The sequence below is a fragment of the Lathamus discolor genome, chromosome 6 (assembly GCF_037157495.1).
Source record: "Lathamus discolor isolate bLatDis1 chromosome 6, bLatDis1.hap1, whole genome shotgun sequence".
NCBI classification, from domain to species: domain Eukaryota; kingdom Metazoa; phylum Chordata; class Aves; order Psittaciformes; family Psittacidae; genus Lathamus; species Lathamus discolor.
In genome coordinates this window covers 7,014,922-7,025,388 of record NC_088889.1, presented here as the reverse complement: position 1 = coordinate 7,025,388, position 10,467 = coordinate 7,014,922, and the positions used below count along the sequence as shown (strand labels likewise).

General features: G+C 39.7%; 1 long non-coding RNA gene across 4 annotated transcripts; it reads left to right on the top strand.

Moving 5' to 3' along the window:
• LOC136017534 (uncharacterized) lies at window positions 1-7,071 on the top strand. 4 transcript variants are annotated; one of them, XR_010613960.1, is made up of 5 exons: window positions 1-127; window positions 1,089-1,240; window positions 3,181-3,306; window positions 4,442-4,540; window positions 5,855-7,071. It is a non-coding gene; the product is annotated as an uncharacterized LOC136017534 (long non-coding RNA). The 4 variants fall into 4 exon arrangements; XR_010613959.1 differs by having other exon boundaries at window positions 5,586-7,071; XR_010613961.1 differs by lacking the exon at window positions 1-127 and adding an exon at window positions 440-539 and having other exon boundaries at window positions 5,586-7,071.
• Window positions 7,072-10,467: the final 3,396 nt, after the last annotated feature.

Genomic DNA, 10,467 nt, shown 5'->3' with positions numbered 1-10,467 from the left:
TTCAGTCACCAACATGTCCTATGTTTCTCTGTTGCCTAAATCTGCTAAAGTAGGATGCTCTTACCCAGAACATGGAGACTTTTTCTTAATTACTTTGTTTCATCTCTCATATTTGTACAGAAATGAGGTAAGAAGCTCCTTGTCTGGAGGGTTGACAGGCTGAAAGAAATAGAGAAGGTGGAGAGGACTGTGTTTTGTTCATCGTGATTAACTATGTACTCATTTCCTTGGCAACATGGAAGAACTGGGTGCTTTTTAGGGTGGAGATTTATACGGGTATCTGGTGATTCGGATGTTTTTCCTACTAAACAAGAAAAAATACTTCTCGCTCTCATGGTTGCAGAGAAAGGACTGTGCCATAGAATTTCAGAGAATAGAGGGGCCTTCTGCATATAAAAGGAGGAGCAGGAGGAACCGCTTTAAGTAGGAAACACCGTACCTTGGGGGTGTGTGGAACAGAAATAGGAAAGGGCTGAAAGCGAAGAACAGGATGTTCCATAAGAAGCAAAAGAGACCAGAGAGATACAACATGCAAAAGGGTTTGAACTCTGAGGGAGTTTGTTGTGTTTGGGTACCAAAATCATCTTGAAAAACTGCTATGCAAAATCAGAGGGGAGAAAAACAAAAAGCAGGTTTATGTGCTGGATGATGGGCAAGTAAAAGTCTAGTAGGGGCTTTTAAATTAAGATAAAGCGGGGTTTTTGAATAAGAGAAGCTGATGCAAAAGAAATGCAACAATAAGGAGGCAGGAAGATGACATTAGCTAACAAGACTAGAGCTAAGCATTATTTTTCTGCTGTTTCATTTGTCCATTAAATGCAGATTTGAGGATCTGGTCCTGGAAAACAGACTACTTGTAAATTCTTCTTAAATTCTCTGAATTGTTTTGTCAAGACTTGAAGCTTTTCAAAGCCAGAATTTGTTCTTGGTTCAAAATTTAAGATATGACATGAAAAACTGTCATTTTGGTTTGAAACAAATGTTTCTTGCAACTCATATTTAAATCTAGGAGGATTTCAATTTGTGTAAGAAAATGGTAAAATTATTTAGAGTGAAATGAATTCTCTGTCTTTTTCCCTTTTTTTTAGATTCAGCCAGGAGTTGTCAATTATTCCACAACTCCAACGAAACTGGGAAAAGCAGTCAGGTTCCTGAAATCTGGTCTTCAGTATTACAGGAAGTTGGAGAATATTAAGAGCTATACTACAAGAGTGCTGAAAGTCCTGCGCAGGGAGTAAATGTAGGTTTGAAGCCAATGCCATCGGAATATTAAACAAATATCCCTAGGAAGTAGGGCAGCAAAATTGCACATAGAATCTTTCAGTGATCTTGCCTGGACGTGGATTACAGACAAATACCTTATTCAGCAGAGTGGATAAATGCTTTATCTCTTTGTCTCTCAGCAGTAGCTCCTATGTGTTTTCTTTCTCTGTCACAGTTCAGTTGATCTTACTCTATGGCGAATGGAAATGCAGTTCTACCCAAAATAAAGTGAACATTTTACCTGCTGCTGTTACTATAGGCAGTATAATCTAGCCAGATTTCTGTTCTCCAAGTTGCTTTAGAATGGAGCTTAGAAGGCTTTAAACACAGTTTACTTTGAAAAGACTTAATCTGAGATGAAAACTTCACAATGCTTCCTTTGAGAGAACGCATTATATACAGATTGGTTGTGCTTTGCTCAGTCATTCAGCAGGCACCTTCAGTTTGTCTTGTAACTCCCCTCATTACGTTAGCTCTCCTAACAGCACACACTGGAAATTTTCCTAAATCTTGAAACTGTGGGGTTTTTTCCTGCCATGAAATATGTTTTCATTTCAAGTGTGCACAGAGATTAGTAGCAGAACCAGGTCCAATATTAACACATCCATATTCTCTTCATTTTGATCTAACATCTCTCTCTTCCACTGGTTATTCTGTCTAATGCCCATTTTCAAAGTTATAAATATATGAAAAATTATTCATTTTACTGGACAGAATACTGCTGTGCTGTTTATGTCTTTTCTCCTGAAAACTATGGTACAGTTATGCTTTTCTCTTGGTGGAAGACTAGGCAAAATATATGGCTGATTCTGTTTGGCTTTAGTAAACACACACTTGTCACAGATTTTCCATGAATGACTTAATGATTTATTATATTTTTTGGCCAAATCAACTTATCCTTAGTCTCCAAGATATGCCTCAGCACTCTGCATCCACAAAAAAACAGTAATAATAAAAAAATCACTAGCTCACTTAAATTTGAGGTCTGCATTGAATTCTGTCCCTTTTGGAATGTTGCACATGTACTTAAGGTTGGACTTCTGGGACTCCATCTCCTGGCCATGTAAATGTGAAAAATAGCTTATCCTGAGCAAGGCAGAGATCCTTTTTGTGCCTGTTACTGTGAAAAGCCACCCTGGAAACCAAACATGCAGAAACAAACTATTCCACCAGTTCTTGCTCGTTTACTTTGTTCAGCTTTGACTACAAATCACAATTTGCTTTCAGACATTTTCCAGAGATCTGATGATTTGTCTCAGCCTGTTTCTAGCTTAACATTTATTGAGATTGATTTTTTTCCTTATGACCCATCCAAAGCAAGTGTTACTAACTTCTGCACATACAAATTTATGTTCTGAGCTGAAAAATCACACATTATCATTGATTTTCATTGCACTAAATCACAGAGCCAAGGAATACGAGTGCAGAAGCCAGGAGTTTTCAGTCCCCTTAAATTTTGTGTGCTTATTAGACTGGATCATGCTGTCTGAAATTTGTACCTTATTAGTGGTCTAATATGCAGTATGAAAATAATCTAATGTGTGAGGCAAGAAATAGAAGGAGGGGGTACATTTTATGCAAATGAACTCAGAAAGTGTTCAGGACTGGTGACTTTTAGGTGCTTAGGAAGCTGTCTTGTAGTCAGACTTTTTCCGTGCCTCTCGGTGGAGAAAGCACTGATTGGTTGGATTTCGAATTAGCCTTTTTCAAGTCAAGTAGGTACAAAACTGCCCTTTAAACTAGAAAAACCCTCCCTCCGTGAACAAAGGTAAAACTTCGATTAAGCTCCATCATGTGAGTGCAGATTAGAAAATGGAAAACAGACTTTAAAATGCGGACATGATCAGTGGTTTGAAGAATGAAACCTGTCCTAAGTTTGATTTCACTTCAATCAATCATTTCTCACTATTTTTTCAGAGAGAACCTTTTCAAAGTGCCAAGCTGCTGGTATCCCTCCTGCCTGTGACTCTGCTTGAGCAGGCTCTGACCTGGCTCCTCTAGTTTTCCTTTCAGCTCTGTTACGCAGAGCATAGAAAGCCACAGGTAAAGCCCATAAATGCGTAGCTTTATAAGCCTTCACTGGGAGCAAGATCATTTATTTCTTTATTTACTGGGATCATTTCCTCAGCAGCCATTCTATAACATATGGTTCTTATTTCAAAACCATCTCTTCTGATTTTTTCTTAAATTTGAAAATCATTCTGCACATCTCACTCTGTCCCTTTATTCTCCTAAATTCACTGGCAAGGAAATCTGGTTACTCTGTGCCTATACTGCATTTTCAGCCGTCAGCAGCTTCTTTTAACCCCTCATTACCTAATTTTGCTAAGCTAGAATTCTTTAGAACTGATTTTGTGAAACATGGGTCAGGTTTATTTGATTATTTTTTGTTAGCTGAAAAAAACTGACGAAGAATTGGAGCGATGCAGAAAGAGAACAATGAAAGGAAGGCTGAAAGAGCAAAACACAGTTTCCTCACTTTCAGACTAACATATATTTCAGTCCATAAGTTTCTTAATTCTACATTAGGTCAAAACATATTTTTGTTGCATTAATTGAAGCATAATTTTGTTGAATTCAAACAGCTTTTACAGCGTGAAAGGGAAACACAATATTCTTCTCTTTCACACTTAAGATTTGCCTTTCATACCCCCTGAGCTTTCCTGATTTCAACTGCAGTTGCTGGAGCACTTAGACTACTAGATATTTTGCCAATAAATAGCCCAGTCCTCTTCAGAGTTGTGTATGATCTAGAAAGTATTTTATAGGATCAGTAATACTTTTAAAGTTAAACCAGTGCAGTAAAATACTTTCAGCTTTTCTTGGTGTAATCATATCTTAAGAGAGAAAACCATCATTTAGCTTTACTCTTGCTTAAAGCAAACACTTTTGATTTGCTTGAATAAAATCAGTACCTAAAATATGCAAATTATATATTTTTAAATGACAGAGGTTTTCTACATGCCAATTCCATTCTGGTTCCACCAAATTTTCTTTGAGGGAATAACTTCCTTATGTCAGGGTTACGTGAGTGACGGAGCCAGAGCTATGTTCAGGATAGAGCTGACCTCTGAGAAAGAGCAGATTTTTCTTTCCCTTCTTTGTGAAATGTTTTAGCAGTTTTAGCCTTGTTTAACATTGTGCTTGTGCTCACAGTACGTTTTTTCCCTTTGAGCAGGCAGCTTGAGTCTGAATCAGATGGCAGAATGGTTGGACAATGTTTGTTCCGCTCTGGACATTGGAAAGTGAGGGACTGCAGCTGCCATAGATCTGCCTGGTAAATCTACACTTCCTTACTCCATAGCCCTCTGGAATGTAAGAACTTTCCTTACTGCTTAACACTGCAGAAGAGCAGGAATTTTCCTCTAAGATGGGTTAAGGGCCGCTTTGAGGAGATCAACTCAGATCTTTTCTGTTTTTTTCAAAGCTTCCTGTCTTAATTTCAATTATTGGTTTCCACTAAAGAGTTAAAGGTTGATTTTGGTGCAGCATCTTCCAGAACCATTAGGCTTAGTCTCTAGCCTTTGAAACGATCAGTCTCGATCTCTACGATTATGTGCAATGAAGCTGGGCTTCATTTAGGATTTGCATTTCCTGGGAAGAAAAAATAATGAAGGCTTGCATGAAGGAGAAGGGATAACTAACTAACTAACTAACTAACTAACTAAAGCAACCAGCACATTTCTACTTGGCATTTTTTACAGTTGGTGATAAGTTTGACTCTATGTCTCCCCACCCATGCAAACATTAGGCTTTGTTTCTGCAGGTCACAAATGGCATGATTTTGCATTTCTGCCTGCCTGCTGGTTTGGGTGAAGTAAAGCAGTGGGGCTTTGCAGACTGGGGCAGCTGGCTGAGGTTCTGCTTGTTCTCTTGATTCTTTCTTTCTCTTTCAAAGTGAGTTGCGCTAGTCTTCATGGGACGGAAGGAGAAGATGATGGTTTTGCACAAACATTCGTAGTGACTGTTCTTTTCTTTGGCAATCTTGGAATTTCCCCCAAGGCTTTTTTTTCTTGCAGGTCCTCTGATATCTTTTTTTTTCCCTTCATTTCCTTTCATAAGTCTCTGAGCCCCAACCAAACTTGGTTGGTCTCTTTTCTTTTTCAATAATACAATGGAAAACTAACCTTTGACCCATCCACTTTGGAACTACAAAAAAGCTGTGGAGGTATGGCTGCTGCTTGCCTCTGGTAGATGGATTTTATCAGAAAAGCTAGTGCTGATTTGTATCACTCAGCCACACCAAGGTTATACAAAGAACAGCAAAGCCCCAGGAGTGTAACAGTCGGTCTGCTCTAAACCTCAACCTTTATCTCTCACAGCCAGCTTCCTTCCCACACCACAAGCACCATGTGTTATTTTACACTGAAGCAACACTCAGCAACTGAGGTCTATCTGCCCAAAGAATGAAAAGGGAAAAGGAGGATGACATGAATACAAGATGGGTGGGCAGCATGAGGACTGAAAATTATGGAGCTTACAAAACCAGTGCAAATCTACTACCTGCCACAGTGTGTGAGCATTGGAGTGGTTGGGATGGACTTTTCATCAGTAATTTCTTTTTGTCTCAAGCCGTTATCTCAACCTTTAGGTGACGAGAAGTGAATTTGACTCAGAACTGCTGAATGAAATGAGAGAAAGCTGAAGGAATCAGAGGGTGATAGCACCTGCTTCAGTCTGCCATGACTAAAACCAGTGCCCCCCACCATGCCCCAGGGGGATATATTCATTGTACCCAGAGGCTGGTGGCAGCTTCCGTAAGGCTCCATCACTAAAAGGTCTCATTGCTCCACATCTGCTTTGAAATTTTTTGGACCCCTTGAATAAATATGGAAACTGATTGTACTCCTTTACGCATTTCCTGTAAATCATCACCACAGAGGGCAGAGTGACGCTTACTGGAGTTCACAAGGAGTGAGGACGTCTAAAGCCTTTGGCAGGGGATAAATCCCTGACCATATGTGCCTGGAGAGCAAAAAGAAAACAAAGGAAAATCTAATGCCCAAGGGTAAAAGTCTGTCTGAGTAAGAATGTGTTGGTATTTACTATTACAAACAAACAGGAGAGATATTTATTTGTCGAGGATGGGTTTTGTGATCAGAAATCAGAGTAATATTTCTTACTCTTCATCTCCCTCATCTGCAGCATAAAATGATAAGCCATTTATAAACATGAGATGGGGTAGGCAAAAAAACACACAAACCAGAGACAGCTGCACAGACCAGCAGCTGTGACACACACAGGAAATTTGGATGGAAAGAACCATTAGTGCATTGAGACCATCTCCTCGCCTTTTAGCAGGGCCAGCCCTCTTTTAGCAGGTTTTGAAGAAGCAGCTCCTTCATGACAGATGTGGGGGACTTGAAGATTTTGTGCTTAAATAACCTCTCAGGGAAAAAGCCTTTTCAGATAATCAGTCTCTGTCTCACCTTTTCTAATTTGAACTTGTGTCCGTCCTGCAGCAGAAATAGGCCTACCCTCTGTAGTTGAAAGACCTGTCAAACTACCATTTTGCTCTGTATTATCCAAATAATGACTGTTCCTTTATTGTTCTACAGCAGGTTCAATTGCATAACAAAGCCCATCCTAGGATAGGCACATGATGAAATCAGGAACAGCTATTTTGCAGCCCGTTTGTTGAGTGATGGAAATAAACAGCAGGCAAGACTGTACATGCCTCTTAGCCAAAATGAATATCTTGCATCAAGCCTCAAATATTAGTTTTGCTTCGCAGACCATCTGCTTATCCTCTTGGTCCCTCAGGAATGGAGAGCATTAAACAGTTGATAAACACAAGTTTGAATTTTAGAGACTTGGTGAAGAGTCTGTACTTGGGTCATCCTGATTTCCTGGTGATAATCTGACAAATGACAAATTAATCCGGAGGAACTAAATCCAAAATAAATGTTCCATGTGTAACTGAATTAATTTCATGGCCATTTGGTGCCAAAGGATATTCTATCCAAAATTAAAACCTTTTATTTTATCCTAACACAAATTACTAAAGAGACTCAGTGGAAGAGCCACAGCTGAAAAACTAATTGCATGGGCAAAATAAGAGCTCTGAAGTCTTGCCTGGCTCTTAAGCCCAGACCTATCCTCTATCCTCTTCCCCATATTGCCAAACATAGAAAACCATGTGTTTTCTGTCAAAGTCCCACAGCAAACCATGTGGAAAACAAAGAGCTATAAATAACTCCTCCCCAACATGAAAGGTGACTAATCTGCAGCTTCCAATAATATCACAGTCTAAACTCCCAAAATTTTCCTTTGCCTTTACCTGTCCTTGTGTTAAAGCCACATTGCTGCGCTCCTTTTTCTGATCACCTGCATCTTGAGCTCCCATCCTACTACATCAGGTGTGCTCTTTCAGTCCTCAAGTACTTGCAAAAATGTCACTTCAGTTACCTGTTACCTCCAAATCACTTCAGTGGGATGGTGGATTTCATAAAGAAAATGGAATCGCAACTTCCAACATAGAATCATAGAATGATAAAATGGTTTGGGTTGGAAAGGACTTTAAGATCATCCAGTTCCAATCCCCCAGCTATGGGCAGTGACACCTCACACCTGACATGCCGCCCAAGACTCTGTCCAACCTGGCCTTCAACATAGAAGTGTATGGTCTACAGTGGTTTGGGGTCTGGCTTGTAACCCAGGATACTGGGTTAGATTTTTGCTTCTTGAGTGATTACCTGGCCACTTGCACTCTTTATGCCTTTATTTTCTCTGTTGCTCATGGAGGGGGTACATGTTCAGTGCCCTGTTTGAAGTAAAATGCTGTGTCTAAAGAAGAGTAAAACCTTTTGAGATCTATTGAGAGAATAGCCTATGACATTATAGCATATAAACCTTAATATAATAGTGGTACAACAGGATGTTTTCCTCAATAGAATTGGGATGAATATGTTTGAAACCATGAGAAACATAAAGCACATGACAGGGAAGTGTAAGCAGAGTTTTAGGGTCTGTTTTTAACTTACCACTTAGTCATGACTATGTTAGTACTTTTAATTTTGTCCTGTGTTTTAGTGTGCCATGAGCCAAACGATAGTTGAACTGAGCAAAGGAGATGATGTCATTTGTTGTTAAAAAAGAAACTTTTCACATGACCTAAATCACACATTTAATGCAAGACACCAGCTGGGTTTTTAATTTGTCTTCTTTTCTCTCCAGTAACTTCTTCTATAGGTTCTGTCATTCTCTTATTGCCTTTGAATTCAAATTAGGTTCTTGCACATGTTTCATTTCATCCAAATGTTGTTCTCACCTACTGGTACAGTACTAATAGCAACCATAACAATTCTGTAATGTGTTTAAAATCAATGATTTCAATCACTATTTCATAACTCCTGGCCAGTTTGTTATTTTGAAGTTATTCTGTATTTTGATAATCTTAAGGTGAGTCATAGTTACCGGGGAAGACTGCCAGGAAATGGAGAACTAAAATCTTTATTGCTTTTCCATATTTTCTTTTTGAGGATAGATTTGTCTGTTTGTAAGCTGGTTGTACAGTAAGAATTTGGAAGAGAACAGCAGAGGAACAGCATTCAAGTGAAAGAAATTACAACTTGCTTTTTGTTTGTGAATGCAGTTAGTCATTTTTTTAGTTCTATTGTAGCAATAGGACAAGGGATGGTGGGTTCAAACTTAAACAGGGGAAGTTCAGGTTAGACATGAAGAAGAAGTTCTCCCTTGTGAGGGTGGTGAGGCACTGAAACAGGTAGCCCAGAGAAGTGGTAAATGCTCCATCCCTGGCAGTGTTCAAGGCCAGGCTGGACAGAGCCTTGGGTAACATGGTCTAGTGTGAGGTGTCCCTGCCCATGGTAGGGGCGTTGGAACTAAATGATCTTAAGGTCCTTTCCAACCCAAACCGTTCTATGATTCATTTGTGAATTTTCCTAGATTTCTCTAAGTGATGGCAGAGTTTTGAATCAAATTTCTGCAAGAGATCTCTAAGTGTCCTTTCCTGGTACATTTGTTTAGACAGTTAAAGGTTGAAAGTTTCCCTGCATACTTTAGCAAATCTTTATGAAGTAACATGCTAGTTTAGAGTAGGAAGGTTAAATCTCATAGTAGGCTATGAAAATACAGCTTTGAAAAGAATTTATCTGCACATAAAAATTGTAAATGCCTATGACAAAGAAAATGTTGATCATTACGAAGTTTTCTGGGTGGCTTGATAACAATCTCTCCTTTTCCTTGTGTTTTGCCAGGCCTCTCAGACTTCCTCTTTGACATCACTCACCCTTGTTCTCTGTAAATCTTTAATATTTCATTTCTCTGTAACTTCTTGTCTCTGGGCATCAGCATCTCCCTGCCTACAACCATGGCTCCTCCTGTCTCTTTGTTCTCTTTTCATATAATCATAGAATAGTTAGGGTTGGAAAGGACCTCAAGATCATCCAGTTCCAACCCCCCTGCCATGGGCAGGGACACCTCACACTAAACCATCCCACACAAGGCCTTATCCAACCTGGCCTCCTTGTGTTTTTCTATGTTGCCTAATGCTTTCCAAGTCATTCCTATTGCCTTTAATCATAGTCAATCCATGCACCTCTTCCAGGTACAGCACCATTTTCTTTCCTTAGCACTCTGGCTTACTAGGAATCCAGTTACAAACCATAGTTCAGCTCCATCTACAGGTTTAGGAATAAACCCCATTGTAACTAAGTACCCTAACAAAATATTTTTGCAGTGCAAATAAGTCCTGTGTGTGGGAGGCCAACTTTTTAAATGTGCACTCTATGACTTGAAAATTTCCCTTGGGGCTCTGACCTTACAGGCAAATCTCTTAGACATTGGTTCCAATTGGCTTTTTGAACTGTCCAGACAGTGTCTGCTCAGTAAGGCTGCCTTTTAGCAGGTCAGAATAGAATCTTGGTTGTGCTTGTAGCTTGAATGATGAGAACTCAGCCTGCTTCACCTGAAGTGCCAATGCAAGAGGAGCATCAGTGACTCCATTTTGACACAGGCAAGAAACAATGAGAGAGAGGGGGCCTTGTTTCTCCAGCATAAATAACATTTTGTGACTCCCATATCATGATTCAGCAGCTCTGATGTCGATTTACAGTAACACAGGAGATGGGAGATGGTCTGTGGGGGAAGGAGTGTTGACAAAAGCATCTTGTATAACTTCCTCTGGGCTCCTCAGCTGTGTTATCAGGGGTGGGCAGATGTGGAGGAGAAGCCCAGCATTAGGGG